At 43.6% G+C, this 26139-nt stretch overlaps 1 long non-coding RNA gene and 70 other non-coding genes across 71 annotated transcripts in view; 1 reads left to right on the forward strand and 70 right to left on the reverse strand.

Moving 5' to 3' along the window:
- LOC125784476 (uncharacterized) overlaps positions 1 to 26139 on the forward strand; it is a 109709-nt gene that overhangs the window by 79973 nt on the left and 3597 nt on the right. The window lies entirely within an intron of this gene.
- trnas-gcu (transfer RNA serine (anticodon GCU)) lies at positions 53 to 134 on the reverse strand. The gene has a single exon. It is a non-coding gene; the product is annotated as a tRNA-Ser (tRNA).
- trnas-gcu (transfer RNA serine (anticodon GCU)) lies at positions 272 to 353 on the reverse strand. Its single transcript has one exon. It is a non-coding gene; the product is annotated as a tRNA-Ser (tRNA).
- Positions 491 to 572, reverse strand: trnas-gcu (transfer RNA serine (anticodon GCU)). The gene has a single exon. It is a non-coding gene; the product is annotated as a tRNA-Ser (tRNA).
- trnas-gcu (transfer RNA serine (anticodon GCU)) lies at positions 929 to 1010 on the reverse strand. The gene has a single exon. It is a non-coding gene; the product is annotated as a tRNA-Ser (tRNA).
- Positions 1148 to 1229, reverse strand: trnas-gcu (transfer RNA serine (anticodon GCU)). Its single transcript has one exon. It is a non-coding gene; the product is annotated as a tRNA-Ser (tRNA).
- On the reverse strand, positions 1367 to 1448 carry trnas-gcu (transfer RNA serine (anticodon GCU)). The gene has a single exon. It is a non-coding gene; the product is annotated as a tRNA-Ser (tRNA).
- On the reverse strand, positions 3801 to 3882 carry trnas-gcu (transfer RNA serine (anticodon GCU)). The gene has a single exon. It is a non-coding gene; the product is annotated as a tRNA-Ser (tRNA).
- trnas-gcu (transfer RNA serine (anticodon GCU)) lies at positions 4020 to 4101 on the reverse strand. The gene has a single exon. It is a non-coding gene; the product is annotated as a tRNA-Ser (tRNA).
- trnas-gcu (transfer RNA serine (anticodon GCU)) lies at positions 4239 to 4320 on the reverse strand. Its single transcript has one exon. It is a non-coding gene; the product is annotated as a tRNA-Ser (tRNA).
- On the reverse strand, positions 4677 to 4758 carry trnas-gcu (transfer RNA serine (anticodon GCU)). The gene has a single exon. It is a non-coding gene; the product is annotated as a tRNA-Ser (tRNA).
- trnas-gcu (transfer RNA serine (anticodon GCU)) lies at positions 5115 to 5196 on the reverse strand. The gene has a single exon. It is a non-coding gene; the product is annotated as a tRNA-Ser (tRNA).
- trnas-gcu (transfer RNA serine (anticodon GCU)) lies at positions 5334 to 5415 on the reverse strand. The gene has a single exon. It is a non-coding gene; the product is annotated as a tRNA-Ser (tRNA).
- On the reverse strand, positions 5772 to 5853 carry trnas-gcu (transfer RNA serine (anticodon GCU)). Its single transcript has one exon. It is a non-coding gene; the product is annotated as a tRNA-Ser (tRNA).
- On the reverse strand, positions 6210 to 6291 carry trnas-gcu (transfer RNA serine (anticodon GCU)). Its single transcript has one exon. It is a non-coding gene; the product is annotated as a tRNA-Ser (tRNA).
- On the reverse strand, positions 6867 to 6948 carry trnas-gcu (transfer RNA serine (anticodon GCU)). The gene has a single exon. It is a non-coding gene; the product is annotated as a tRNA-Ser (tRNA).
- Positions 7305 to 7386, reverse strand: trnas-gcu (transfer RNA serine (anticodon GCU)). The gene has a single exon. It is a non-coding gene; the product is annotated as a tRNA-Ser (tRNA).
- On the reverse strand, positions 7743 to 7824 carry trnas-gcu (transfer RNA serine (anticodon GCU)). Its single transcript has one exon. It is a non-coding gene; the product is annotated as a tRNA-Ser (tRNA).
- On the reverse strand, positions 8108 to 8189 carry trnas-gcu (transfer RNA serine (anticodon GCU)). Its single transcript has one exon. It is a non-coding gene; the product is annotated as a tRNA-Ser (tRNA).
- trnas-gcu (transfer RNA serine (anticodon GCU)) lies at positions 8304 to 8385 on the reverse strand. The gene has a single exon. It is a non-coding gene; the product is annotated as a tRNA-Ser (tRNA).
- On the reverse strand, positions 8742 to 8823 carry trnas-gcu (transfer RNA serine (anticodon GCU)). Its single transcript has one exon. It is a non-coding gene; the product is annotated as a tRNA-Ser (tRNA).
- Positions 9180 to 9261, reverse strand: trnas-gcu (transfer RNA serine (anticodon GCU)). The gene has a single exon. It is a non-coding gene; the product is annotated as a tRNA-Ser (tRNA).
- On the reverse strand, positions 9399 to 9480 carry trnas-gcu (transfer RNA serine (anticodon GCU)). Its single transcript has one exon. It is a non-coding gene; the product is annotated as a tRNA-Ser (tRNA).
- trnas-gcu (transfer RNA serine (anticodon GCU)) lies at positions 9837 to 9918 on the reverse strand. Its single transcript has one exon. It is a non-coding gene; the product is annotated as a tRNA-Ser (tRNA).
- trnas-gcu (transfer RNA serine (anticodon GCU)) lies at positions 10275 to 10356 on the reverse strand. The gene has a single exon. It is a non-coding gene; the product is annotated as a tRNA-Ser (tRNA).
- trnas-gcu (transfer RNA serine (anticodon GCU)) lies at positions 10713 to 10794 on the reverse strand. Its single transcript has one exon. It is a non-coding gene; the product is annotated as a tRNA-Ser (tRNA).
- On the reverse strand, positions 10932 to 11013 carry trnas-gcu (transfer RNA serine (anticodon GCU)). Its single transcript has one exon. It is a non-coding gene; the product is annotated as a tRNA-Ser (tRNA).
- On the reverse strand, positions 11151 to 11232 carry trnas-gcu (transfer RNA serine (anticodon GCU)). Its single transcript has one exon. It is a non-coding gene; the product is annotated as a tRNA-Ser (tRNA).
- On the reverse strand, positions 11370 to 11451 carry trnas-gcu (transfer RNA serine (anticodon GCU)). Its single transcript has one exon. It is a non-coding gene; the product is annotated as a tRNA-Ser (tRNA).
- On the reverse strand, positions 11589 to 11670 carry trnas-gcu (transfer RNA serine (anticodon GCU)). Its single transcript has one exon. It is a non-coding gene; the product is annotated as a tRNA-Ser (tRNA).
- trnas-gcu (transfer RNA serine (anticodon GCU)) lies at positions 12027 to 12108 on the reverse strand. Its single transcript has one exon. It is a non-coding gene; the product is annotated as a tRNA-Ser (tRNA).
- trnas-gcu (transfer RNA serine (anticodon GCU)) lies at positions 12245 to 12326 on the reverse strand. Its single transcript has one exon. It is a non-coding gene; the product is annotated as a tRNA-Ser (tRNA).
- On the reverse strand, positions 12464 to 12545 carry trnas-gcu (transfer RNA serine (anticodon GCU)). The gene has a single exon. It is a non-coding gene; the product is annotated as a tRNA-Ser (tRNA).
- On the reverse strand, positions 12902 to 12983 carry trnas-gcu (transfer RNA serine (anticodon GCU)). Its single transcript has one exon. It is a non-coding gene; the product is annotated as a tRNA-Ser (tRNA).
- On the reverse strand, positions 13340 to 13421 carry trnas-gcu (transfer RNA serine (anticodon GCU)). The gene has a single exon. It is a non-coding gene; the product is annotated as a tRNA-Ser (tRNA).
- On the reverse strand, positions 13559 to 13640 carry trnas-gcu (transfer RNA serine (anticodon GCU)). The gene has a single exon. It is a non-coding gene; the product is annotated as a tRNA-Ser (tRNA).
- Positions 13778 to 13859, reverse strand: trnas-gcu (transfer RNA serine (anticodon GCU)). Its single transcript has one exon. It is a non-coding gene; the product is annotated as a tRNA-Ser (tRNA).
- On the reverse strand, positions 14216 to 14297 carry trnas-gcu (transfer RNA serine (anticodon GCU)). The gene has a single exon. It is a non-coding gene; the product is annotated as a tRNA-Ser (tRNA).
- On the reverse strand, positions 14435 to 14516 carry trnas-gcu (transfer RNA serine (anticodon GCU)). Its single transcript has one exon. It is a non-coding gene; the product is annotated as a tRNA-Ser (tRNA).
- trnas-gcu (transfer RNA serine (anticodon GCU)) lies at positions 14873 to 14954 on the reverse strand. The gene has a single exon. It is a non-coding gene; the product is annotated as a tRNA-Ser (tRNA).
- On the reverse strand, positions 15749 to 15830 carry trnas-gcu (transfer RNA serine (anticodon GCU)). The gene has a single exon. It is a non-coding gene; the product is annotated as a tRNA-Ser (tRNA).
- trnas-gcu (transfer RNA serine (anticodon GCU)) lies at positions 16625 to 16706 on the reverse strand. Its single transcript has one exon. It is a non-coding gene; the product is annotated as a tRNA-Ser (tRNA).
- On the reverse strand, positions 17186 to 17267 carry trnas-gcu (transfer RNA serine (anticodon GCU)). Its single transcript has one exon. It is a non-coding gene; the product is annotated as a tRNA-Ser (tRNA).
- On the reverse strand, positions 17405 to 17486 carry trnas-gcu (transfer RNA serine (anticodon GCU)). The gene has a single exon. It is a non-coding gene; the product is annotated as a tRNA-Ser (tRNA).
- trnas-gcu (transfer RNA serine (anticodon GCU)) lies at positions 17624 to 17705 on the reverse strand. The gene has a single exon. It is a non-coding gene; the product is annotated as a tRNA-Ser (tRNA).
- trnas-gcu (transfer RNA serine (anticodon GCU)) lies at positions 17843 to 17924 on the reverse strand. The gene has a single exon. It is a non-coding gene; the product is annotated as a tRNA-Ser (tRNA).
- Positions 18062 to 18143, reverse strand: trnas-gcu (transfer RNA serine (anticodon GCU)). Its single transcript has one exon. It is a non-coding gene; the product is annotated as a tRNA-Ser (tRNA).
- Positions 18500 to 18581, reverse strand: trnas-gcu (transfer RNA serine (anticodon GCU)). Its single transcript has one exon. It is a non-coding gene; the product is annotated as a tRNA-Ser (tRNA).
- trnas-gcu (transfer RNA serine (anticodon GCU)) lies at positions 18719 to 18800 on the reverse strand. Its single transcript has one exon. It is a non-coding gene; the product is annotated as a tRNA-Ser (tRNA).
- Positions 18938 to 19019, reverse strand: trnas-gcu (transfer RNA serine (anticodon GCU)). Its single transcript has one exon. It is a non-coding gene; the product is annotated as a tRNA-Ser (tRNA).
- Positions 19157 to 19238, reverse strand: trnas-gcu (transfer RNA serine (anticodon GCU)). Its single transcript has one exon. It is a non-coding gene; the product is annotated as a tRNA-Ser (tRNA).
- On the reverse strand, positions 19376 to 19457 carry trnas-gcu (transfer RNA serine (anticodon GCU)). The gene has a single exon. It is a non-coding gene; the product is annotated as a tRNA-Ser (tRNA).
- trnas-gcu (transfer RNA serine (anticodon GCU)) lies at positions 19814 to 19895 on the reverse strand. Its single transcript has one exon. It is a non-coding gene; the product is annotated as a tRNA-Ser (tRNA).
- On the reverse strand, positions 20251 to 20332 carry trnas-gcu (transfer RNA serine (anticodon GCU)). The gene has a single exon. It is a non-coding gene; the product is annotated as a tRNA-Ser (tRNA).
- Positions 20470 to 20551, reverse strand: trnas-gcu (transfer RNA serine (anticodon GCU)). The gene has a single exon. It is a non-coding gene; the product is annotated as a tRNA-Ser (tRNA).
- On the reverse strand, positions 21127 to 21208 carry trnas-gcu (transfer RNA serine (anticodon GCU)). Its single transcript has one exon. It is a non-coding gene; the product is annotated as a tRNA-Ser (tRNA).
- On the reverse strand, positions 21565 to 21646 carry trnas-gcu (transfer RNA serine (anticodon GCU)). The gene has a single exon. It is a non-coding gene; the product is annotated as a tRNA-Ser (tRNA).
- On the reverse strand, positions 22002 to 22083 carry trnas-gcu (transfer RNA serine (anticodon GCU)). The gene has a single exon. It is a non-coding gene; the product is annotated as a tRNA-Ser (tRNA).
- On the reverse strand, positions 22659 to 22740 carry trnas-gcu (transfer RNA serine (anticodon GCU)). The gene has a single exon. It is a non-coding gene; the product is annotated as a tRNA-Ser (tRNA).
- On the reverse strand, positions 22878 to 22959 carry trnas-gcu (transfer RNA serine (anticodon GCU)). The gene has a single exon. It is a non-coding gene; the product is annotated as a tRNA-Ser (tRNA).
- On the reverse strand, positions 23097 to 23178 carry trnas-gcu (transfer RNA serine (anticodon GCU)). The gene has a single exon. It is a non-coding gene; the product is annotated as a tRNA-Ser (tRNA).
- Positions 23316 to 23397, reverse strand: trnas-gcu (transfer RNA serine (anticodon GCU)). Its single transcript has one exon. It is a non-coding gene; the product is annotated as a tRNA-Ser (tRNA).
- On the reverse strand, positions 23535 to 23616 carry trnas-gcu (transfer RNA serine (anticodon GCU)). Its single transcript has one exon. It is a non-coding gene; the product is annotated as a tRNA-Ile (tRNA).
- trnas-gcu (transfer RNA serine (anticodon GCU)) lies at positions 24191 to 24272 on the reverse strand. The gene has a single exon. It is a non-coding gene; the product is annotated as a tRNA-Ser (tRNA).
- On the reverse strand, positions 24410 to 24491 carry trnas-gcu (transfer RNA serine (anticodon GCU)). The gene has a single exon. It is a non-coding gene; the product is annotated as a tRNA-Ser (tRNA).
- trnas-gcu (transfer RNA serine (anticodon GCU)) lies at positions 24629 to 24710 on the reverse strand. Its single transcript has one exon. It is a non-coding gene; the product is annotated as a tRNA-Ser (tRNA).
- On the reverse strand, positions 24848 to 24929 carry trnas-gcu (transfer RNA serine (anticodon GCU)). Its single transcript has one exon. It is a non-coding gene; the product is annotated as a tRNA-Ser (tRNA).
- On the reverse strand, positions 25067 to 25148 carry trnas-gcu (transfer RNA serine (anticodon GCU)). The gene has a single exon. It is a non-coding gene; the product is annotated as a tRNA-Ser (tRNA).
- trnas-gcu (transfer RNA serine (anticodon GCU)) lies at positions 25286 to 25367 on the reverse strand. Its single transcript has one exon. It is a non-coding gene; the product is annotated as a tRNA-Ser (tRNA).
- On the reverse strand, positions 25505 to 25586 carry trnas-gcu (transfer RNA serine (anticodon GCU)). Its single transcript has one exon. It is a non-coding gene; the product is annotated as a tRNA-Ser (tRNA).
- On the reverse strand, positions 25724 to 25805 carry trnas-gcu (transfer RNA serine (anticodon GCU)). The gene has a single exon. It is a non-coding gene; the product is annotated as a tRNA-Ser (tRNA).

The following is a 26139-nucleotide window of genomic DNA, read 5'->3' on the forward strand; positions in this document are numbered from 1 at the left end:
GAAAATTACTTTGTTGTAAAGGCGTTTCCGACTGAGTTTTAAACAAAGCATTCGACGAAGGTGGGATTCGAACCCACGCGTGCAGAGCACAATGGATTAGCAGTCCATCGCCTTAACCACTCGGCCACCTCGTCTTGCTTTTTGAGGTAATATACAGCTACATTTCTGGTTCTGGAATGTTCTTAAATGCTTCCGCATTCCCTTGTTCTTCACTGTTAAGAAAATTAATTTGTTGTGAAGGCGTTTCCGACTGAGTTTTACACAAAACATTCGACGAAGGTGGGATTCGAACCCACGCGTGCAGAGCACAATGGATTAGCAGTCCATCGCCTTAACCACTCGGCCACCTCGTCTTGCTTTTTGAGGTAATATACAGCTACATTTCTGGTTCTGGAATGTTCTTAAATGCTTCTGCATTCCCTTGTTCTTCACTGTTAAGAAAATTAATTTGTTGTAAAGGCGTTTCCGACTGAGTTTTAAACAAAGCATTCGACGAAGGTGGGATTCGAACCCACGCGTGCAGAGCACAATGGATTAGCAGTCCATCGCCTTAACCACTCGGCCACCTCGTCTTGCTTTTTGAGGTTATATACAGTTAAGCTTCTGCGACTGGAATGTTATGAAATGTTTCTGCAGCCCCCGGCTCTTCACTGTAAAGAAAATTAAGTTGTTGTAAAGGCGTTTCCGACTGAGTTTTAAACAAAGCATTCGACAAAGGTGGGATTCAAACCCACGCGTGCAGAGCACAATGGATTAGCAGCCCATCGCCTTAACCACTCGGCCACCTCGTCTTGCTTTTTGAGTGAATATACAGCTACATTTCTGTGTCTGCAATGTTCTGAAATGCTTCAGCATTCCCTTGTTCTGCACTGTAAAGAAAATTAATTTGTTGTGAAGGCGTTTCCGACTGAGTTTTACACAAAACATTCGACGAAGGTGGGATTCGAACCCACGCGTGCAGAGCACAATGGATTAGCAGTCCATCCCCTTAACCACTCGGCCACCTCGTCTTGCTTTTTGAGGTAATATACAGCTACATTTCTGGGTCTAGAATGTTCTGAAATGCTTCCGCATTCCCTTGTTCTTCACTGTTAAGAAAATTAATTTGTTGTAAAGGCGTTTCCGACTGAGTTTTAAACAAAGCATTCGACAAAGGTGGGATTCGAACCCACGCGTGCAGAGCACAAAGGATTAGCAGTCCATCGCCTTAACCACTCGGCCACCTCGTCTTGCTTTTTGAGTGAATATACAGTTAGGCTTCTGCGACTGGAATGTTTTAAAATGTTTCTGCATTGCCTGGCTCTTCACTGTAAAGAAAATTAATTTGTTGTAAAGGCGTTTCCGACTGAGTTTTAAACAAAGCATTCGACAAAGGTGGGATTCGAACCCACGCGTGCAGAGCACAATGGATTAGCAGTCCATCGCCTTAACCACTCGGCCACCTCATCTTGCTTTTTGAGGTAATATACAGCTACATTTCTGGTTCTGGAATGTTCTTAAATGCTTCCGCATTCCCTTGTTCTTCACTGTTAAGAAAATTAATTTGTTGTGAAGGCGTTTCCGACTGAGTTTTACACAAAACATTCGACGAAGGTGGGATTCGAACCCACGCGTGCAGAGCACAATGGATTAGCAGTCCATCGCCTTAACCACTCGGCCAGAAAAGGGGCAAAAGGGCCAGCTTGAAGGGGGAAAGAAAAAAAATGAGGAAAGAGGAAAGGGGGAAAGAGGGAAGAAGAGAAAGGAAAAAAGGGAAAATGATTGACATTAGGATAACGCTAATAATTGCTGTTTTTGAGTGATTTATTGTTTTGACCAACAAGATGTTCCAAAAAGTGGTCAAGGCGGCCCTCTCCTCTCCCCTGACACATATTTACACCTCTTTCTGCCTGTGCAGGGCCTCAGTAAAGGACAGCTCCCACTCTGCATCTTACCTTTTTTACCTGCTGCCCTCATGACCTTTTACTGGCTTTTTCCTCATTACTGGCTTTTTTCTATCCCACCACCATGTCTTTTAATGTACTAGCCCAACAGTATTTTTCCTCAATCAGCCAATTATGGATATAGGATACCTATACCTGCCTAATTTATACACTATTTATTGTGTATTAGTGTGTTGTTTGCTGTGTATTTGTATGCACACTCTTGCCAGGATTTGCACCTGAAATCTCCCAACCAATGGATTGACATGTAACCATTACACCATGAGAGTTGTGTTTTTGTTGTTTGTTTGTTTTTTTCCCAAGTTTTAATGCAAATCGTTGCAACAACATTTTTATTCTTTGCAACAGCAAATTTTTCTTTTTTTTTTTTTTTCGTTGCAAATTTTCTAATGAGGATGCTGAGGGTGGTGAGTGGGTGGAGGACCAAACATGGGAGTGTGCCAGGGGTGCCTGACAGGTGAACCAGCCTTCAGTGTGAGATGGAGCTGGGGAAACTATCATACAGTATTTTACTATATTTTTCTCTTTTTTTCTGGAATCATCGCCATGGCAACCGAACGCTGTTATTTGAAGCTCTCCGGCTGAAGTCTACACACCACAACCTAGGCAGCCTCAACATACCTTAGTGATCATATTCAAAAGCACAGTTTGAGTGTGTACACAATGGCTATAAATAATTATGGGTATTAATATGAATACGTAGTAATACATGCTCAATTTAGACAAATGAAGATATTACCAGCAACAAAAGAAACGTAACGTCAAACTTCACGAAACACATTCAATGTAGCCTATGCCAAAGCAGAAGTGTTTACAAACACACCACATAATTTTTCATAACTTTCACTTAGTGATTTAATTAATTTTAGTAAGTTTTACTTGTAAGAATGACTTGTAATGACAAGAGAAATTTGCCACAGATAAATAGACTGATAAACGGTATCACCTCGCAGGCAAAACACTCAATCTTGATTGGTTCCTTTGCCCCTGGGAGCGGCCACTGTTTCGAAGCATGTGATTGGTTCTTTTGCCCCTGCTGTTGTTAGGAGTTGTTAGGATTCTGGTAGAATTTGTTAGGACTTAATTAGAAGCTGTTAGGAGTTGTTAGGACTTTTGTTAGGAGTTGTTAGGACTTTGTTAGGAGTTGTTAGGACTTTGTTAGGAGTTGTTAGGACTTTGCTGGGTCTCGTTAGGACTTTGTTAGGTCTCGTTAGGACTTTGTTAGGTCTTTGTTAGGACTTGTTAAAGCTGTCCGTTTACTGGAAGGTACGGCCACCTCGTCTTGCTTTTTGAGGTTATATACAGTTAAGCTTCTGCGACTGGAATGTTATGAAATGTTTCTGCATTGCCTGGCTCTTCACTGTAAAGAAAATTAAGTTGTTGTAAAGGCGTTTCCGACTGAGTTTTAAACAAAGCATTCGACAAAGGTGGGATTCGAACCCACGTGTGCAGAGCACAATGGATTAGCAGCCCATCGCCTTAACCACTCGGCCACCTCGTCTTGCTTTTTGAGTGAATATACAGCTACATTTCTGTGTCTGCAATGTTCTGAAATGCTTCAGCATTCCCTTGTTCTGCACTGTAAAGAAAATTAATTTGTTGTAAAGGCGTTTCCGACTGAGTTTTAAACAAAGCATTCGACAAAGGTGGGATTCGAACCCACGCGTGCAGAGCACAGTGGATTAGCAGTCCATCACCTTAACCACTCGGCCACCTCGTCTTGCTTTTTTAGGGAATATACAGCTACATTTCTGGGTCTGGAATGTTCTGAAATGCTACTGCATTCCCTTGTTCTTCACTGTTAAGAAAATTAATTTGTTGTAAAGGCGTTTCCGACTGAGTTTTACACAAAATATACGACGAAGGTGGGATTCGAACCCACGCGTGCAGAGAACAATGGATTAGCAGTCCATCGCCTTAACCACTCGGCCACCTCGTCTTGCTTTTTGAGGTTATATACAGTTAAGCTTCTGCGACTGGAATGTTATGAAATGTTTCTGCATTGCCTGTCTCTTCACTGTAAAGAAAATTAAGTTGTTGTAAAGGCGTTTCCGACTGAGTTTTAAACAAAGCATTCGACGAAGGTGGGATTCTAACCCACGCGTGCAGAGCACAATGGATTAGCAGTCCATCGCCTTAACCACTCGGCCACCTCGTCTTGCTTTTTGAGGTAATATACAGCTACATTTCTGGGTCTGGAATGTTCTGAAATGCTTCCGCATTCCCTTGTTCTTCACTGTTAAGAAAATATATTTGTTGTAAAGGCGTTTCTGACTGAGTTTTACACAAACCATTCGACAAAGGTGGGATTCGAACCCACGCGTGCAGAGCACAATAGATTAGCAGTCCATCGCCTTAACCACTCGGCCACCTCGTCTTGCTTTTTGAGGTTATATACAGTTAAGCTTCTGCGACTGGAATGTTATGAAATGTTTCTGCATTGCCTGGCTCTTCACTGTAAAGAAAATTAATTTGTTGTAAATGCGTTTCCGACTGAGTTTTAAACAAAGCATTCGACAAAGGTGGGATTCGAACCGACGCGTGCAGAGCACAGTGAATTAGCAGTCCATCACCTTAACCACTCGGCCACCTGGTCTTGCTTTTTTAGGCAATATACAGCTACATTTCTGGGTCTGGAATGTTCGGAAATGCTTCCCCATTCCCTTGTTCTTCACTGTTAAGAAAATTACTTTGTTGTAAAGGCGTTTCTGACTGAGTTTTAAACAAAGCATTCGACGAAGGTGGGATTCGAACCCACGCATGCAGAGCACAATGGATTAGCAGTCCATCGCCTTAACCACTCGGCCACCTCGTCTTGCTTTTTGAGGTTATATACAGTTAAGCTTCTGCGACTGGAATGTTATGAAATTTTTCTGCATTGCCTGGCTCTTCCCTGTAAAGAAAATTAAGTTGTTGTAAAGGCGTTTCCGACTGATTTTTAAACAAAGCATTCGACAAAAGTGGGATTCGAACCCACACGTGCAGAGCACAGTGGATTAGCAGTCCATCACCTTAACCACCCGGCCTCCTCGTCTTGCTTTTTTAGGGAATATACAGCTACATTTCTGGGTCTGGAATGTTCGGAAATGCTTCCGCATTCCCTTGTTCTTCACTGTTAAGAAAATTACTTTGTTGTAAAGGCGTTTCCGACTGAGTTTTAAACAAAGCATTCGACGAAGGTGGGATTCGAACCCACGCGTGCAGAGCACAATGGATTAGCAGTCCATCGCCTTAACCACTCGGCCACCTCGTCTTGCTTTTTAAGGTTATATACAGTTAAGATTCTGCGACTGGAATGTTATGAAATGTTTCTGCATTCCCATGTTCTTCACTGTTAAGAAAATTAATTTGTTGTAAAGGCGTTTCCGACTGAGTTTTAAACAAAGCATTCGACGAAGGTGGGATTCGAACCCACGCGTGCAGAGCACAATGGATTAGCAGTCCATCACCTTAACCACTCGGCCACCTCGTCTTGCTTTTTGAGGTAATATACAGTTAGGCGTCTGCGACTGGAATGTTCTGAAATGTTTCTGCAGTGCCTGGCTCTTCACTGTAAAGGAAATTAATTTGTTGTAAAGGCGTTTCCGACTGAGTTTTAAACAAAGCATTTGACGAAGGTGGGATTCCAACCCACGCGTGCAGAGCACAGTGGATTAGCAGTCCATCGCCTTAACCACTCGGCCACCTCGTCTTGCTTTTTGAGGTAATATACAGCTACATTTCTGGGTCTAGAATGTTCTGAAATGCTTCCGCATTCCCTTGTTCTTCACTGTTAAGAAAATTAATTTGTTGTAAAGGCGTTTCCGACTGAGTTTTAAACAAAGCATTCGACGAAGGTGGGATTCGAACCCACGCGTGCAGAGCACAATGGATTAGCAGTCCATCGCTTTAACCACTCGGCCACCTCGTCTTGCTTTTTGAGGTTATATACAGTTAAGCTTCTGCGACTGGAATGTTATGAAATGTTTCTGCATTGCCTGGCTCTTCACTGTAAAGAAAATTAAGTTGTTGTAGAGGCGTTTCTGACTGAGTTTTAAACAAAGCATTCGACAAAGGTGGGATTCGAACCCACGCGTGCAGAGCACAGTGAATTAGCAGTCCATCGCCTTAACCACTCGGCCACCTCGTCTTGCTTATAGAGGTTATATACAGTTAAGCTTCTGTGACTGGAATGTTATGAAATGTTTCTGCAATGCCTGTCTCTTCACTGTAAAGAAAATTAAGTTGTTGTAAAGGCGTTTCCGACTGAGTTTTAAACAAAGCATTCGACGAAGGTGGGATTCGAACCCACGCGTGCAGAGCACAATGGATTAGCAGTCCATCGCCTTAACCACTCGGCCACCTCGTCTTGCTTTTTGAGGTAATATACAGCTACATTTCTGGGTCTGGAATGTTCTGAAATGCTTCCGCATTCCCTTGTTCTTCACTGTTAAGAAAATTAATTTGTTGTAAAAGCGTTTCCGACTGAGTTTTACACAAACCATTCGACAAAGGTGGGATTCGAAACCACGCGTGCAGAGCACAATAGATTAGCAGTCCATCGCCTTAACCACTCGGCCACCTCGTCTTGCTTTTTGAGGTTATATACAGTTAAGCTTCTGCGACTGGAATGTTATGAAATGTTTCTGCATTGCCTGGCTCTTCACTGTAAAGAAAATTAATTTGTTGTAAAGGCTTTTCCGACTGAGTTTTAAACAAAGCATTCGACAAAGGTGGGATTCGAACCCACGCGTGCAGAGCACAGTGAATTAGCAGTCCATCACCTTAACCACTCGGCCACCTGGTCTTGCTTTTTTAGGCAATATACAGCTACATTTCTGGGTCTGGAATGTTCGGAAATGCTTCCGCATTCCCTTGTTCTTCACTGTTAAGAAAATTACTTTGTTGCAAAGGCGTTTCCGACTGAGTTTTAAACAAAGCATTCGACGAAGGTGGGATTCGAACCCACGCGTGCAGAGCACAATGGATTAGCAGTCCATCGCCTTAACCACTCGGCCACCTCGTCTTGCTTTTTGAGGTTATATACAGTTAGGCTTCTGCGACTGGAATGTTATGAAATGTTTCTGGATTGCCTGGCTCTTCACTGTAAAGAAAATTAAGTTGTTGTAAAGGCGTTTCCGACTGAGTTTTAAACAAAGCATTCGACACAGGTGGGATTCGAACCCACGCGTGCAGAGCACAGTGGATTAGCAGTCCATCGCCTTAACCACTCGGCCACCTCGTCTTGCTTTTTGAGGTAATATACAGCTACATTTCTGGGTCTGGAATGTTCTGAAATGCTTCCGCATTCCCTTGTTCTTCACTGTTAAGAAAATTAATTTGTTGTAAAGGTGTTTCCGACTGAGTTTTACACAAACCATTCGACAAAGGTGGGATTCGAACCCACGCGTGCAGAGCACAATAGATTAGCAGTCCATCGCCTTAACCACTCGGCCACCTCGTCTTGCTTTTTGAGGTTATATACAGTTAGGCTTCTGCGACTGGAATGTTATGAAATGTTTCTGCATTGCCTGGCTCTTCACTGTAAAGAAAATTAATTTGTTGTAAAGGCGTTTCCGACTGAGTTTTAAACAAAGCATTCGACAAAGGTGGGATTCGAACCCACGCGTGCAGAGCACAGTGAATTAGCAGTCCATCACCTTAACCACTCGGCCACCTGGTCTTGCTTTTTTAGGCAATATACAGCTACATTTCTGGGTCTGGAATGTTCGGAAATGCTTGCGCATTCCCTTGTTCTTCACTGTTAAGAAAATTACTTTGTTGTAAAGGCGTTTCCGACTGAGTTTTAAACAAAGCATTCGACGAAGGTGGGATTCGAACCCACGCGTGCAGAGCACAATGGATTAGCAGTCCATCGCCTTAACCACTCGGCCACCTCGTCTTGCTTTTTGAGGTTATATACAGTTAGGCTTCTGCGACTGGAATGTTATGAAATGTTTCTGGATTGCCTGGCTCTTCACTGTAAAGAAAGCATGCAGAGCACAATGGATTAGCAGCCCATCGCCTTAACCACTCGGCCACCTCGTCTTGCTTTTTGAGTGAATATACAGCTACATTTCTGTGTCTGCAATGTTCTGAAATGCTTCAGCATTCCCTTGTTCTGCACTGTAAAGAAAATTAATTTGTTGTGAAGGCGTTTCCGACTGAGTTTTACACAAAACATTCGACGAAGGTGGGATTCGAACCCACGCGTGCAGAGCACAATGGATTAGCAGTCCATCGCCTTAACCACTCGGCCACCTCGTCTTGCTTGTTGAGGTCTAGAATGTTCTGAAATGCTTCCGCATTCCCTTGTTCTTCACTGTTAAGAAAATTAATTTGTTGTAAAGGCGTTTCCGACTGAGTTTTAAACAAAGCATTCGACAAAGGTGGGATTCGAACCCACGCGTGCAGAGCACAATGGATTAGCAGTCCATCGCCTTAACCACTCGGCCACCTCGTCTTGCTTTTTGAGTGAATATACAGTTAGGCTTCTGCGGCTGGAATGTTTTAAAATGTTTCTGCATTGCCTGTCTCTTCACTGTAAAGAAAATTAAGTTGTTGTAAAGGCGTTTCCGACTGAGTTTTAAACAAAGCATTCGACGAAGGTGGGATTCGAACCCACGCGTGCAGAGTACAATGGATTAGCAGTCCATCGCCTTAACCACTCGGCCACCTGGTCTTGCTTTTTGAGGTCATATACAGCTACATTTCTGGGTCTGGAATGTTCTGAAATGCTTCCGCATTCCCTTGTTCTTCACTGTTAAGAAAATTAATTTGTTGTAAAGGCGTTTCTGACTGAGTTTTACACAAACCATTCGACAAAGGTGGGATTCGAACCCACGCGTGCAGAGCACAATAGATTAGCAGTCCATCGCCTTAACCACTCGGCCACCTCGTCTTGCTTTTTGAGGTTATATACAGTTAAGCTTCTGCGACTGGAATGTTATGAAATGTTTCTGCATTGCCTGGCTCTTCACTGTAAAGAAAATTAATTTGTTGAAAAGGCGTTTCCGACTGAGTTTTAAACAAAGCATTCGACAAAGGTGGGATTCGAACCCACGCGTGCAGAGCACAGTGAATTAGCAGTCCATCACCTTAACCACTCGGCCACCTGGTCTTGCTTTTTTAGGCAATATACAGCTACATTTCTGGGTCTGGAATGTTCGGAAATGCTTCCGCATTCCCTTGTTCTTCACTGTTAAGAAAATTACTTTGTTGTAAAGGCGTTTCCGACTGAGTTTTAAACAAAGCATTCGACGAAGGTGGGATTCGAACCCACGCGTGCAGAGCACAATGGATTAGCAGTCCATCGCCTTAACCACTCGGCCACCTCGTCTTGCTTTTTGAGGTAATATACAGCTACATTTCTGGTTCTGGAATGTTCTTAAATGCTTCCGCATTCCCTTGTTCTTCACTGTTAAGAAAATTAATTTGTTGTGAAGGCGTTTCCGACTGAGTTTTACACAAAACATTCGACGAAGGTGGGATTCGAACCCACGCGTGCAGAGCACAATGGATTAGCAGTCCATCGCCTTAACCACTCGGCCACCTCGTCTTGCTTTTTGAGGTAATATACAGCTACATTTCTGGTTCTGGAATGTTCTTAAATGCTTCCGCATTCCCTTGTTCTTCACTGTTAAGAAAATTAATTTGTTGTAAAGGCGTTTCCGACTGAGTTTTAAACAAAGCATTCGACGAAGGTGGGATTCGAACCCACGCGTGCAGAGCACAGTGAATTAGCAGTCCATCACCTTAACCACTCGGCCACCTGGTCTTGCTTTTTTAGGCAATATACAGCTACATTTCTGGGTCTGGAATGTTCGGAAATGCTTCCGCATTCCCTTGTTCTTCACTGTTAAGAAAATTACTTTGTTGTAAAGGCGTTTCCGACTGAGTTTTAAACAAAGCATTCGACGAAGGTGGGATTCGAACCCACGCGTGCAGAGCACAATGGATTAGCAGTCCATCGCCTTAACCACTCGGCCACCTCGTCTTGCTTTTTGAGGTAATATACAGCTACATTTCTGGTTCTGGAATGTTCTTAAATGCTTCCGCATTCCCTTGTTCTTCACTGTTAAGAAAATTAATTTGTTGTGAAGGCGTTTCCGACTGAGTTTTAAACAAAGCATTCGACGAAGGTGGGATTCGAACCCACGCGTGCAGAGCACAGTGAATTAGCAGTCCATCACCTTAACCACTCGGCCACCTGGTCTTGCTTTTTTAGGCAATATACAGCTACATTTCTGGGTCTGGAATGTTCGGAAATGCTTCCGCATTCCCTTGTTCTTCACTGTTAAGAAAATTACTTTGTTGTAAAGGCGTTTCCGACTGAGTTTTAAACAAAGCATTCGACGAAGGTGGGATTCGAACCCACGCGTGCAGAGCACAATGGATTAGCAGTCCATCGCCTTAACCACTCGGCCACCTCGTCTTGCTTTTTGAGGTAATATACAGCTACATTTCTGGTTCTGGAATGTTCTTAAATGCTTCCGCATTCCCTTGTTCTTCACTGTTAAGAAAATTAATTTGTTGTAAAGGCGTTTCCGACTGAGTTTTAAACAAAGCATTCGACGAAGGTGGGATTCGAACCCACGCGTGCAGAGCACAGTGAATTAGCAGTCCATCACCTTAACCACTCGGCCACCTGGTCTTGCTTTTTTAGGCAATATACAGCTACATTTCTGGGTCTGGAATGTTCGGAAATGCTTCCGCATTCCCTTGTTCTTCACTGTTAAGAAAATTACTTTGTTGTAAAGGCGTTTCCGACTGAGTTTTAAACAAAGCATTCGACGAAGGTGGGATTCGAACCCACGCGTGCAGAGCACAATGGATTAGCAGTCCATCGCCTTAACCACTCGGCCACCTCGTCTTGCTTTTTGAGGTAATATACAGCTACATTTCTGGTTCTGGAATGTTCTTAAATGCTTCCGCATTCCCTTGTTCTTCACTGTTAAGAAAATTAATTTGTTGTGAAGGCGTTTCCGACTGAGTTTTACACAAAACATTCGACGAAGGTGGGATTCGAACCCACGCGTGCAGAGCACAATGGATTAGCAGTCCATCGCCTTAACCACTCGGCCACCTCGTCTTGCTTTTTGAGGTAATATACAGCTACATTTCTGGTTCTGGAATGTTCTTAAATGCTTCCGCATTCCCTTGTTCTTCACTGTTAAGAAAATTAATTTGTTGTAAAGGCGTTTCCGACTGAGTTTTAAACAAAGCATTCGACGAAGGTGGGATTCGAACCCACGCGTGCAGAGCACAATGGATTAGCAGTCCATCGCCTTAACCACTCGGCCACCTCGTCTTGCTTTTTGAGGTTATATACAGTTAAGCTTCTGCGACTGGAATGTTATGAAATGTTTCTGCATTGCCTGGCTCTTCACTGTAAAGAAAATTAAGTTGTTGTACAGGCGTTTCCGACTGAGTTTTAAACAAAGCATTCGACAAAGGTGGGATTCAAACCCACGCGTGCAGAGCACAATGGATTAGCAGTCCATCGCCTTAACCACTCGGCCACCTCGTCTTGCTTTTTGAGGTAATATACAGCTACATTTCTGGGTCTAGAATGTTCTGAAAAGCTTCCGCATTCCCTTGTTCTTCACTGTTAAGAAAATTAATTTGTTGTAAAGGCGTTTCCGACGGAGTTTTAAACAAAGCATTCGACAAAGGTGGGATTCGAACCCACGCGTGCAGAGCACAATGGATTAGCAGTCCATCGCCTTAACCACTCGGCCACCTCGTCTAGCTTTTTGAGTGAATATACAGTTAGGCTTCTGCGACTGGAATGTTTTAAAATGTTTCTGCATTGCCTGGCTCTTCACTGTAAAGAAAATTAATTTGTTGTAAAGGCGTTTCCGACTGAGTTTTAAACAAAGCATTCGACAAAGGTGGGATTCGAACCCACGCGTGCAGAGCACAGTGAATTAGCAGTCCATCACCTTAACCACTCGGCCACATGATCTCGCTCTTTTAGGCAATATACAGCTACATTTCTGGGTCTGGAATGTTCGGAAATGCTTCCGCATTCCCTTGTTCTTCACTGTTAAGAAAATTACTTTGTTGTAAAGGCGTTTCCGACTGAGTTTTAAACAAAGCAATCGACGAAGGTGGGATTCGAACCCACGCGTGCAGAGCACAATGGATTAGCAGTCCATCGCCTTAACCACTCGGCCACCTCGTCTTGTTTTTTGAGTGAATATACAGCTACATTTCTGTGTCTGCAATGTTCTGAAATGCTTCAGCATTCCCTGTTCTGCACTGTAAAGAAAGTTAATTTGTTGCAAAGGCGTTTCCGACTGAGTTTTACACAAAACATTCGACGAAGGTGGGATTCGAACCCACGCGTGCAGTGCACAATGGATTAGCAGTCCATCGCCTTAACCACTCGGCCACCTCATCTTGCTTTTTGAGGTAATATACAGCTACATTTCTGGTTCTGGAATGTTCTTAAATGCTTCAGCATTCCCTTGTTCTTCACTGTTAAGAAAATTAATTTGTTGTGAAGGCGTTTCCGACTGAGTTTTACACAAAACATTCGACGAAGGTGGGATTCGAACCCACGTGTGCAGAGCACAATGGATTAGCAGTCCATCGCCTTAACCACTCGGCCACCTCGTCTTGCTTTTTGAGGTAATATACAGCTACATTTCTGGTTCTGGAATGTTCTTAAATGCTTCCGCATTCCCTTGTTCTTCACTGTTAAGAAAATTAATTTGTTGTAAAGGCGTTTCCGACTGAGTTTTAAACAAAGCATTAGACGAAGGAGGGATTCGAACCCACGCGTGCAGAGCACAATGGATTAGCAGTCCATCACCTTAACCACTCGGCCACCTGGTCTTGCTTTTTGAGGTCATATACAGCTACATTTCTGGGTCTGGAATGTTCTGAAATGCTTCCGCATTCCCTTGTTCTTCACTGTTAAGAAAATTAATTTGTTGTAAAGGCGTTTCTGACTGAGTTTTACACAAACCATTCGACAAAGGTGGGATTCGAACCCACGCGTGCAGAGCACAATAGATTAGCAGTCCATCGCCTTAACCACTCGGCCACCTCGTCTTGCTTTTTGAGGTTATATACAGTTAAGCTTCTGCGACTGGAATGTTATGAAATGTTTCTGCATTGCCTGGCTCTTCACTGTAAAGAAAATTAATTTGTTGAAAAGGCGTTTCCGACTGAGTTTTAAACAAAGCATTCGACAAAGGTGGGATTCGAACCCACGCGTGCAGAGCACAGTGAATTAGCAGTCCATCACCTTAACCACTCGGCCACCTGGTCTTGCTTTTTTAGGCAATATACAGCTACATTTCTGGGTCTGGAATGTTCGGAAATGCTTCCGCATTCCCTTGTTCTTCACTGTTAAGAAAATTACTTTGTTGTAAAGGCGTTTCCGACTGAGTTTTAAACAAAGCATTCGACGAAGGTGGGATTCGAACCCACGCGTGCAGAGCACAATGGATTAGCAGTCCATCGCCTTAACCACTCGGCCACCTCGTCTTGCTTTTTGAGGTTATATACAGTTAAGCTTCTGCGACTGGAATGTTATGAAATGTTTCTGCATTGCCTGGCTCTTCACTGTAAAGAAAATTAAGTTGTTGTAAAGGCGTTTCCGACTGAGTTTTAAACAAAGCATTCGACAAAGGTGGGATTCAAACCCACGCGTGCAGAGCACAATGGATTAGCAGTCCATCGCCTTAACCACTCGGCCACCTCGTCTTGCTTTTTGAGGTAATATACAGCTACATTTCTGGGTCTAGAATGTTCTGAAAAGCTTCCGCATTCCCTTGTTCTTCACTGTTAAGAAAATTAATTTGTTGTAAAGGCGTTTCCGACGGAGTTTTAAACAAAGCATTCGACAAAGGTGGGATTCGAACCCACGCGTGCAGAGCACAATGGATTAGCAGTCCATCGCCTTAACCACTCGGCCACCTCGTCTAGCTTTTTGAGTGAATATACAGTTAGGCTTCTGCGACTGGAATGTTTTAAAATGTTTCTGCATTGCCTGGCTCTTCACTGTAAAGAAAATTAATTTGTTGTAAAGGCGTTTCCGACTGAGTTTTAAACAAAGCATTCGACAAAGGTGGGATTCGAACCCACGCGTGCAGAGCACAGTGAATTAGCAGTCCATCACCTTAACCACTCGGCCACATGATCTCGCTCTTTTAGGCAATATACAGCTACATTTCTGGGTCTGGAATGTTCGGAAATGCTTCCGCATTCCCTTGTTCTTCACTGTTAAGAAAATTAATTTGTTGTGAAGGCGTTTCCGACTGAGTTTTACACAAAACATTCGACGAAGGTGGGATTCGAACCCACGTGTGCAGAGCACAATGGATTAGCAGTCCATCGCCTTAACCACTCGGCCACCTCGTCTTGCTTTTTGAGGTAATATACAGCTACATTTCTGGTTCTGGAATGTTCTTAAATGCTTCCGCATTCCCTTGTTCTTCACTGTTAAGAAAATTAATTTGTTGTAAAGGCGTTTCCGACTGAGTTTTAAACAAAGCATTAGACGAAGGAGGGATTCGAACCCACGCGTGCAGAGCACAATGGATTAGCAGTCCATCACCTTAACCACTCGGCCACCTCGTCTTGCTTTTTGAGGTTATATACAGTTAAGCTTCTGCGACTGGAATGTTATGAAATGTTTCTGCATTGCCTGGCTCTTCACTGTAAAGAAAATTAAGTTGTTGTAAAGGCGTTTCCGACTGAGTTTTAAACAAAGCATTCGACAAAGGTGGGATTCGAACCCACGTGTGCAGAGCACAATGGATTAGCAGCCCATCGCCTTAACCACTCGGCCACCTCGTCTTGCTTTTTGAGTGAATATACAGCTACATTTCTGTGTCTGCAATGTTCTGAAATGCTTCCGCATTCCCTTGTTCTTCACTGTTAAGAAAATTAATTTGTTGTAAAGGCGTTTCTGACTGAGTTTTACACAAACCATTCGACAAAGGTGGGATTCGAACCCACGCGTGCAGAGCACAATAGATTAGCAGTCCATCGCCTTAACCACTCGGCCACCTCGTCTTGCTTTTTGAGGTTATATACAGTTAAGCTTCTGCGACTGGAATGTTATGAAATGTTTCTGCATTGCCTGGCTCTTCACTGTAAAGAAAATTAAGTTGTTGTAAAGGCGTTTCCGACTGAGTTTTAAACAAAGCATTCGACAAAGGTGGGATTCGAACCCACGCGTGCAGAGCACAGTGAATTAGCAGTCCATCACCTTAACCACTCGGCCACCTGGTCTTGCTTTTTTAGGCAATATACAGCTACATTTCTGGGTCTGGAATGTTCTGAAATGCTTCCGCATTCCCTTGTTCTTCACTGTTAAGAAAATTAATTTGTTGTAAAGGCGTTTCCGACTGAGTTTTACACAAACCATTCGACAAAGGTGGGATTCGAAACCACGCGTGCAGAGCACAATAGATTAGCAGTCCATCGCCTTAACCACTCGGCCACCTCGTCTTGCTTTTTGAGGTTATATACAGTTAAGCTTCTGCGACTGGAATGTTATGAAATGTTTCTGCATTGCCTGGCTCTTCACTGTAAAGAAAATTAATTTGTTGTAAAGGCGTTTCCGACTGAGTTTTAAACAAAGCATTCGACAAAGGTGGGATTCGAACCCACGCGTGCAGAGCACAGTGAATTAGCAGTCCATCACCTTAACCACTCAGCCACCTGGTCTTGCTTTTTTAGGCAATATACAGCTACATTTCTGGGTCTGGAATGTTCGGAAATGCTTCCGCATTCCCTTGTTCTTCACTGTTAAGAAAATTACTTTGTTGTAAAGGCGTTTCCGACTGAGTTTTAAACAAAGCATTCGACGAAGGTGGGATTCGAACCCACGCGTGCAGAGCACAATGGATTAGCAGTCCATCGCCTTAACCACTCGGCCACCTCGTCTTGCTTTTTGAGGTTATATACAGTTAGGCTTCTGCGACTGGAATGTTATGAAATGTTTCTGGATTGCCTGGCTCTTCACTGTAAAGAAAATTAAGTTGTTGTAAAGGCGTTTCCGACTGAGTTTTAAACAAAGCATTCGACACAGGTGGGATTCGAACCCACGCGTGCAGAGCACAGTGGATTAGCAGTCCATCGCCTTAACCACTCGGCCACCTCGTCTTGCTTTTTGAGGTAATATACAGCTACATTTCTGGGTCTGGAATGTTCTGAAATGCTTCCGCATTCCCTTGTTCTTCACTGTTAAGAAAATTAATTTGTTGTAAAGGTGTTTCCGACTGAGTTTTACACAAACCATTCGACAAAGGTGGGATTCGAACCCACGCGTGCAGAGCACAATAGATTAGCAGTCCATCGCCTTAACCACTCGGCCTCCTCGTCTTGCTTTTTGAGGTTATATAAAGTTAAGCTTCTGCGACTGGAATGTTATGAAATGTTTCTGCATTGCCTGGCTCTTCACTGTAAAGAAAATTAATTTGTTGTAAAGGCGTTTCCGACTGAGTTTTAAACAAAGCATTCGACAAAGGTGGGATTCGAACCCACGCGTGCAGAGCACAGTGAATTAGCAGTCCATCACCTTAACCACTCGGCCACCTGGTCTTGCTTTTTTAGGCAATATACAGCTACATTTCTGGGTCTGGAATGTTCGGAAATGCTTCCGCATTCCCTTGTTCTTCACTGTTAAGAAAATTACTTTGTTGTAAAGGCGTTTCCGTCTGAGTTTTAAACAAAGCATTCGACGAAGGTGGGATTCGAACCCACGCGTGCAGAGCACAATGGATTAGCAGTCCATCGCCTTAACCACTCGGCCACCTCGTCTTGCTTTTTGAGGTTATATACAGTTAGGCTTCTGCGACTGGAATGTTATGAAATGTTTCTGGATTGCCTGGCTCTTCACTGTAAAGAAAGCATGCAGAGCACAATGGATTAGCAGCCCATCGCCTTAACCACTCGGCCACCTCGTCTTGCTTTTTGAGTGAATATACAGCTACATTTCTGTGTCTGCAATGTTCTGAAATGCTTCAGCATTCCCTTGTTCTGCACTGTAAAGAAAATTAATTTGTTGTGAAGGCGTTTCCGACTGAGTTTTACACAAAACATTCGACGAAGGTGGGATTCAAACCCACGCGTGCAGAGCACAATAGATTAGCAGTCCATCGCCTTAACCACTCGGCCACCTCGTCTTGCTTTTTGAGGTCTAGAATGTTCTGAAATGCTTCCGCATTCCCTTGTTCTTCACTGTTAAGAAAATTAATTTGTTGTAAAGGCGTTTCCGACTGAGTTTTAAACAAAGCATTCGACAAAGGTGGGATTCGAACCCACGCGTGCAGAGCACAATGGATTAGCAGTCCATCGCCTTAACCACTCGGCCACCTCGTCTTGCTTTTTGAGTGAATATACAGTTAGGCTTCTGCGGCTGGAATGTTTTAAAATGTTTCTGCATTGCCTGTCTCTTCACTGTAAAGAAAATTAAGTTGTTGTAAAGGCGTTTCCGACTGAGTTTTAAACAAAGCATTCGACGAAGGTGGGATTCGAACCCACGCGTGCAGAGCACAATGGATTAGCAGTCCATCGCCTTAACCACTCGGCCACCTCGTCTTGCTTTTTGAGGATATATACAGTTAAGCTTCTGCGACTGGAATGTTATGAAATGTTTCTGCATTGCCTGGCTCTTCACTGTAAAGAAAATTAAGTTGTTGTAAAGGCGTTTCCGACTGAGTTTTAAACAAAGCATTCGACAAAGGTGGGATTCGAACCCACGCGTGCAGAGCACAATGGATTAGCAGCCCATCGCCTTAACCACTCGGCCACCTCGTCTTGCTTTTTGAGTGAATATACAGCTACATTTCTGTGTCTGCAATGTTCTGAAATGCTTCAGCATTCCCTTGTTCTGCACTGTAAAGAAAATTAATTTGTTGTGAAGGCGTTTCCGACTGAGTTTTACACAAAATATTCGACGAAGGTGGGATTCGAACCCACGCGTGCAGAGCACAATGGATTAGCAGTCCATCGCCTTAACCACTCGGCCACCTCGTCTTGCTTTTTGAGGTAATATACAGCTACATTTCTGGGTCTGGAATGTTCTGAAATGCTTCCGCATTCCCTTGTTCTTCACTGTTAAGAAAATTAATTTGTTGTAAAGGCGTTTCTGACTGAGTTTTACACAAACCATTCGACAAAGGTGGGATTCGAACCCACGCGTGCAGAGCACAATAGATTAGCAGTCCATCGCCTTAACCACTCGGCCACCTCGTCTTGCTTTTTGAGGTTATATACAGTTAAGCTTCTGCGACTGGAATGTTATGAAATGTTTCTGCATTGCCTGGCTCTTCACTGTAAAGAAAATTAATTTGTTGTAAAGGCGTTTCCGACTGAGTTTTAAACAAAGCATTCGACAAAGGTGGGATTCGAACCCACGCGTGCAGAGCACAGTGAATTAGCAGTCCATCACCTTAACCACTCGGCCACCTGGTCTTGCTTTTTTAGGCAATATACAGCTACATTTCTGGGTCTGGAATGTTCGGAAATGCTTCCGCATTCCCTTGTTCTTCACTGTTAAGAAAATTACTTTGTTGTAAAGGCGTTTCCGACTGAGTTTTAAACAAAGCATTCGACGAAGGTGGGATTCGAACCCACGCGTGCAGAGCACAATGGATTAGCAGTCCATCGCCTTAACCACTCGGCCACCTCGTCTTGCTTTTTGAGGTAATATACAGCTACATTTCTGGTTCTGGAATGTTCTTAAATGCTTCCGCATTCCCTTGTTCTTCACTGTTAAGAAAATTAATTTGTTGCAAAGGCGTTTCCGACTGAGTTTTAAACAAAGCATTCGACGAAGGTGGGATTCGAACCCACGCGTGCAGAGCACAATGGATTAGCAGTCCATCGCTTTAACCACTCGGCCACCTCGTCTTGCTTTTTGAGGTTATATACAGTTAAGCTTCTGCGACTGGAATGTTATGAAATGTTTCTGCATTGCCTGGCTCTTCACTGTAAAGAAAATTAAGTTGTTGTAAAGGCGTTTCCGACTGAGTTTTAAACAAAGCATTCGACAAAGGTGGGATTCGAACCCACGCGTGCAGAGCACAATGGATTAGCAGCCCATCGCCTTAACCACTCGGCCACCTCGTCTTGCTTTTTGAGTGAATATACAGCTACATTTCTGTGTCTGCAATGTTCTGAAATGCTTCAGCATTCCCTTGTTCTGCACTGTAAAGAAAATTAATTTGTTGTGAAGGCGTTTCCGACTGAGTTTTACACAAAATATTCGACGAAGGTGGGATTCGAACCCACGCGTGCAGAGCACAATGGATTAGCAGTCCATCGCCTTAACCACTCGGCCACCTCGTCTTGCTTTTTGAGGTAATATACAGCTACATTTCTGGGTCTAGAATGTTCTGAAATGCTTCCGCATTCCCTTGTTCTTCACTGTTAAGAAAATTAATTTGTTGTAAAGGCGTTTCCGACTGAGTTTTAAACAAAGCATTCGACAAAGGTGGGATTCGAACCCACGCGTGCAGAGCACAATGGATTAGCAGTCCATCGCCTTAACCACTCGGCCACCTCGTCTTGCTTTTTGAGTGAATATACAGTTAGGCTTCTGCGACTGGAATGTTTTAAAATGTTTCTGCATTGCCTGGCTCTTCACTGTAAAGAAAATTAATTTGTTGTAAAGGCGTTTCCGACTGAGTTTTAAACAAAGCATTCGACAAAGGTGGGATTCGAACCCACGCGTGCAGAGCACAGTGAATTAGCAGTCCATCACCTTAACCACTCGGCCACCTGATCTCGCTTTTTTAGGCAATATACAGCTACATTTCTGGGTCTGGAATGTTCGGAAATGCTTCCGCATTCCCTTGTTCTTCACTGTTAAGAAAATTACTTTGTTGTAAAGGCGTTTCCGACTGAGTTTTAAACAAAGCCATCGACGAAGGTGGGATTCGAACCCACGCGTGCAGAGCACAATGGATTAGCAGTCCATCGCCTTAACCACTCGGCCACCTCGTCTTGTTTTTTGAGTGAATATACAGCTACATTTCTGTATCTGCAATGTTCTGAAATGCTTCAGCATTCCCTGTTCTGCACTGTAAAGAAAGTTAATTTGTTGCAAAGGCGTTTCCGACTGAGTTTTACACAAAACATTCGACGTAGGTGGGATTCGAACCCACGCGTGCAGAGCACAATGGATTAGCAGTCCATCGCCTTAACCACTCGGCCACCTCATCTTGCTTTTTGAGGTAATATACAGCTACATTTCTGGTTCTGGAATGTTCTTAAATGCTTCCGCATTCCCTTGTTCTTCACTGTTAAGAAAATTAATTTGTTGTGAAGGCGTTTCCGACTGAGTTTTACACAAAACATTCGACGAAGGTGGGATTCGAACCCACGCGTGCAGAGCACAATGGATTAGCAGTCCATCGCCTTAACCACTCGGCCACCTCGTCTTGCTTTTTGAGGTAATATACAGCTACATTTCTGGTTCTGGAATGTTCTTAAATGCTTCTGCATTCCCTTGTTCTTCACTGTTAAGAAAATTAATTTGTTGTAAAGGCGTTTCCGACTGAGTTTTAAACAAAGCATTCGACGAAGGAGGGATTCGAACCCACGCGTGCAGAGCACAATGGATTAGCAGTCCATCACCTTAACCACTCGGCCACCTCGTCTTGCTTTTTGAGGTTATATACAGTTAAGCTGCTGCGACTGGAATGTTATGAAATGTTTCTGCATTGCCTGGCTCTTCACTGTAAAGAAAATTAAGTTGTTGTAAAGGCGTTTCCGACTGAGTTTTAAACAAAGCATTCGACAAAGGTGGGATTCGAACCCACGTGTGCAGAGCACAATGGATTAGCAGCCCATCGCCTTAACCACTCGGCCACCTCGTCTTGCTTTTTGAGTGAATATACAGCTACATTTCTGTGTCTGCAATGTTCTGAAATGCTTCAGCATTCCCTTGTTCTGCACTGTAAAGAAAATTAATTTGTTGTGAAGGCGTTTCCGACTGAGTTTTACACAAAACATTCGACGAAGGTGGGATTCGAACCCACGCGTGCAGAGCACAATGGATTAGCAGTCCATCGGTTTAACCACTCGGCCACCTCGTCTTGCTTTTTGAGGTAATATACAGCTACATTTCTGGGTCTAGAATGTTCTGAAATGCTTCCGCATTCCCTTGTTCTTCACTGTTAAGAAAATTAATTTGTTGTAAAGGCGTTTCCGACTGAGTTTTAAACAAAGCATTCGACAAAGGTGGGATTCGAACCCACGCGTGCAGAGCACAATGGATTAGCAGTCCATCGCCTTAACCACTCGGCCACCTCGTCTTGCTTTTTGAGTGAATATACAGTTAGGCTTCTGCGACTGGAATGTTTTAAAATGTTTCTGCATTGCCTGGCTCTTCACTGTAAAGAAAATTAATTTGTTGTAAAGGCGTTTCCGACTGAGTTTTAAACAAAGCATTCGACAAAGGTGGGATTCGAACCCACGCGTGCAGAGCACAGTGAATTAGCAGTCCATCACCTTAACCACTCGGCCACCTGATCTCGCTTTTTTAGGCAATATACAGCTACATTTCTGGGTCTGGAATGTTCGGAAATGCTTCCGCATTCCCTTGTTCTTCACTGTTAAGAAAATTACTTTGTTGTAAAGGCGTTTCCGACTGAGTTTTAAACAAAGCAATCGACGAAGGTGGGATTCGAACCCACGCGTGCAGAGCACAATGGATTAGCAGTCCATCGCCTTAACCACTCGGCCACCTCGTCTTGTTTTTTGAGTGAATATACAGCTACATTTCTGTATCTGCAATGTTCTGAAATGCTTCAGCATTCCCTGTTCTGCACTGTAAAGAAAGTTAATTTGTTGCAAAGGCGTTTCCGACTGAGTTTTACACAAAACATTCGACGAAGGTGGGATTCAAACCCACGCGTGCAGAGCACAATGGATTAGCAGTCCATCGGCTTAACCACTCGGCCACCTCATCTTGCTTTTTGAGGTAATATACAGCTACATTTCTGGTTCTGGAATGTTCTTAAATGCTTCCACATTCCCTTGTTCTTCACTGTTAAGAAAATTAATTTGTTGTGAAGGCGTTTCCGACTGAGTTTTACACAAAACATACGACGAAGGTGGGATTCGAACCCACGCGTGCAGAGCACAATGGATTAGCAGTCCATCGCCTTAACCACTCGGCCACCTCGTCTTGCTTTTTGAGGTAATATACAGCTACATTTCTGGTTCTGGAATGTTCTTAAATGCTTCTGCATTCCCTTGTTCTTCACTGTTAAGAAAATTAATTTGTTGTAAAGGCGTTTCCGACTGAGTTTTAAACAAAGCATTCGACGAAGGAGGGATTCGAACCCACGCGTGCAGCGTACAATGGATTAGCAGTCCATCGCCTTAACCACTCGGCCACCTCGTCTTCGTTTTTGAGGTTATATACAGTTAAGCTTCTGTGACTGGAATGTTATGAAATGTTTCTGCATTGCCTGGCTCTTCACTGTAAAGAAAATTAATTTGTTGTAAAGGCGTTTCCGACTGAGTTTTACACAAAACATTCGACGAAGGTGTGATTCGAACCCATGCGTGCAGAGCACAATGGATTAGCAGTCCATCGCCTTAACCACTCGGCCACCTCGTCTTGCTTTTTGAGGTAATATACAGCTACATTTCTGGGTCTAGAATGTTATGAAATGTTTCTGCATTGCCGGGCTCTTCACTGTAAAGAAAATTAAGTTGTTGTAAAGGCGTTTCCGACTGAGTTTTAAACAAAGCATTCGACAAAGGTGGGATTCGAACCCACGCGTGCAGAGCACAATGGATTAGCAGTCCATCGCCTTAACCACTCGGCCACCTCGTCTTCCTTTTTGAGGTAATATACAGCTACATTTCTGGGTCTAGAATGTTCTGAAATGCTTCCGCATTCCCTTGTTCTTCACTGTTAAGAAAATTAATTTGTTGTGAAGGTGTTTCCGACTGAGTTTTAAACAAAGCATTCGACGAAGGTGGGATTCGAACCCACGCGTGCAGAGCACAATAGATTAGCAGTCCATCGCCTTAACCACTCGGCCACCTCGTCTTGCTTTTTGAGGTTATATACAGTTAAGCTTCTGCGACTGGAATGTTATGAAATGTTTCTGCATTGCCGGGCTCTTCACTGTAAAGAAAATTAAGCTGTTGTAAAGGTGTTTCCGACTGAGTTTTAAACAAAGCATTCGACAAAGGTGGGACTCGAACCCACGCGTGCAGAGCACAGTGGATTAGCAGTCCATCGCCTTAACCACTCGGCCACCTCGTCTTGCTTTTTTAGGGAATATACAGCTACATTTATGGGTCTGGAATGTTCTGAAATGCTTCCTCATTCCCTCGTTCTTCACTGTTAAGAAAATTACTTTGTTGTAAAGGTGTTTCCGACTGAGTTTTACACAAACCGTTCGACGAAGGTGGGATTCGAACCCACGCGTGCAGAGCACAATGGATTAGCAGTCCATCGCCTTAACCACTCGGCCACCTCGTCTTGCTTTTTGATTGAATATACAGCTACATTTCTGGGTCTGGAATGTTCTGAAATGCTTTCGCATTGCCTTGTTCTGCACTGTAAAGAAAATTAATTTGTTGTAAAGGCGTTTCCGACTGAGTTTTAAACAAAGCATTCGACGAAGGTGGGATTCGAAGCCACGCGTGCAGAGCACAATGGATTATCAGTCCATCGCCTTAACCACTCGGCCACCTCGTCTTGCTTTTTGAGGTAATATACAGTTAGGCTTCTGCGACTGGAATGTTCTAAAATGTTTCTGCATTGCCTGGCTCTTCACTGTTAAGAAAATTAATTTGTTGTAAAGGCGTTTCCGACTGAGTTTTACACAAAACATTCGACGAAGGTGGGATTGGAACCCACGCGTGCAGAGCACAATGGATTAGCAGTCCATCGCCTTAACCATTCGGCCACCTCTTCTTGCTTTTTGAGGTTATAAACAGTTAGGCTTCTGCGACTGGAATGTTATGAAATGTTTCTGCATTGATGGCTCTTCACTGTAAAGGAAATTAAGTTGTTGTAAAGGCGTTTCCAACTGAGTTTTAAACAAAGCATTCGACGAAGGTGGGATTCGAACCCACACGTCCAGAACACAATGGATTAGCAGTCCATCGCCTTAACCACTCGGCCACCTCGTCTTGCTTTTTGAGGGAATATACAGCTACATTTCTGGGTCTGGAATGTTCTGAAATGCTTACCCATTACCTTGTTCTTCACTGTTAAGAAAACTAATTTTTTGTGAAGGCGTTTCCGACTGAGTTTTAAACAAAGCATTCGACGAAGGTGGGATTCAAACCCACGCGTGCAGAGCACAATGGATTAGCAGTCCATCGCCTTAACCACTCAGCCACCTCGTCTTGCTTTTTGAGGTTATATACAGTTAGGCGTCTGCGACTGGAATGTTATGAAATGTTTCTGCATTGCCTGGCTCTTCACTGTAAAGAAAATTAAGTTGTTGCAAAGGCGTTTCCGACTGAGTTTTAAACAAAGCATTCGACGAAGGTGGGATTCGAACCCACGCGTGCAGAGCACAATGGATTAGCAGTCCATCGCCTTAACCACTCGGCCACCTCGTCTTGCTTTTTGAAGTTATATACAGTTAAGCTTCTGCGACTGGAATGTCATGAAATGTTTCTGCATTGCCTGGCTCTTCACTGTAAAGAAAATTAAGTTGTTGCAAAGGCGTTTCCGACTGAGTTTTAAACAAAGCATTCGACAAAGGTGGGATTCGAACCCACGTGTGCAGAGCACAATGGATTAGCAGTCCATCGCCTTAACCACTCGGCCACCTCGTCTTGCTTTTTGAGGGAATATACAGCTACATTTCTGGGTCTGGAATGTTCTGAAATGCTTACCCATTACCTTGTTCTTCACTGTTAAGAAAATTAATTTGTTGTAAAGGCGTTTCCGACTGAGTTTTAAACAAAGCATTCGACGAAGGTGGGATTCAAACCCACGCGTGCAGAGCACAATGGATTAGCAGTCCATCGCCTTAACCACTCAGCCACCTCGTCTTGCTTTTTGAGGTTATATACAGTTAGGCGTCTGCGACTGGAATGTTATGAAATGTTTCTGCATTGCCTGGCTCTTCACTGTAAAGAAAATTAAGTTGTTGCAAAGGCGTTTCCGACTGAGTTTTAAACAAAGCATTCGACGAAGGTGGGATTCGAACCCACGCGTGCAGAGCACAATGGATTAGCAGTCCATCGCCTTAACCACTCGGCCACCTCGTCTTGCTTTTTGAAGTTATATACAGTTAAGCTTCTGCGACTGGAATGTCATGAAATGTTTCTGCATTGCCTGGCTCTTCACTGTAAAGAAAATTAAGTTGTTGCAAAGGCGTTTCCGACTGAGTTTTAAACAAAGCATTCGACAAAGGTGGGATTCGAACCCACGTGTGCAGAGCACAATGGATTAGCAGTCCATCGCCTTAACCACTCGGCCACCTCGTCTTGCTTTTTGAGGGAATATACAGCTACATTTCTGGGTCTGGAATGTTCTGAAATGCTTACCCATTACCTTGTTCTTCACTGTTAAGAAAATTAATTTGTTGTAAAGGCGTTTCCGACTGAGTTTTAAACAAAGCATTCGACGAAGGTGGGATTCGAACCCACGCGTGCAGAGCACAATGGATTAGCAGTCCATCGCCTTAACCACTCGGCCACCTCGTCTTGCTTTTTGAAGTTATATACAGTTAAGCTTCTGCGACTGGAATGTTATGAAATGTTTCTGCATTGCCTGGCTCTTCACTGTAAAGAAAATTAAGTTGTTGCAAAGGCGTTTCCGACTGAGTTTTAAACAAAGCATTCGACAAAGGTGGGATTTGAACCCACGTGTGCAGAGCACAATGGATTAGCAGTCCATCGCCTTAACCACTCGGCCACCTCGTCTTGTTTTTTTTATGAATATACAGCTACATTTCTGGGTCTGGAATGGATGGGATAAACGAGGAGTAGATTTAATTGGTAAGAAATGGACGCTGTGCCGTGAGCTAATTGGAGAGAAATGGAAGCGGCGTTGGAAGAAGAGTGACACGATTGTCGTGCTGAAAGCCGGCAGTTGTGTTCCAGGTAGCGCCACCTCGTCTGGCTTTTCCTATTGATATACAGTTAGGATTCTGGGACTGGAATGTTATGAAATGCTTCTGTATTACCTTGCTCTTCACTGTAAAGAAAAGCAATTTGTTGTAAAGGGGTTCTTGACTGAGTTTTAGACAAAGCATTT

Source organism: Astyanax mexicanus, chromosome 19 (assembly GCF_023375975.1).
Source record: "Astyanax mexicanus isolate ESR-SI-001 chromosome 19, AstMex3_surface, whole genome shotgun sequence".
NCBI classification, from domain to species: domain Eukaryota; kingdom Metazoa; phylum Chordata; class Actinopteri; order Characiformes; family Acestrorhamphidae; genus Astyanax; species Astyanax mexicanus.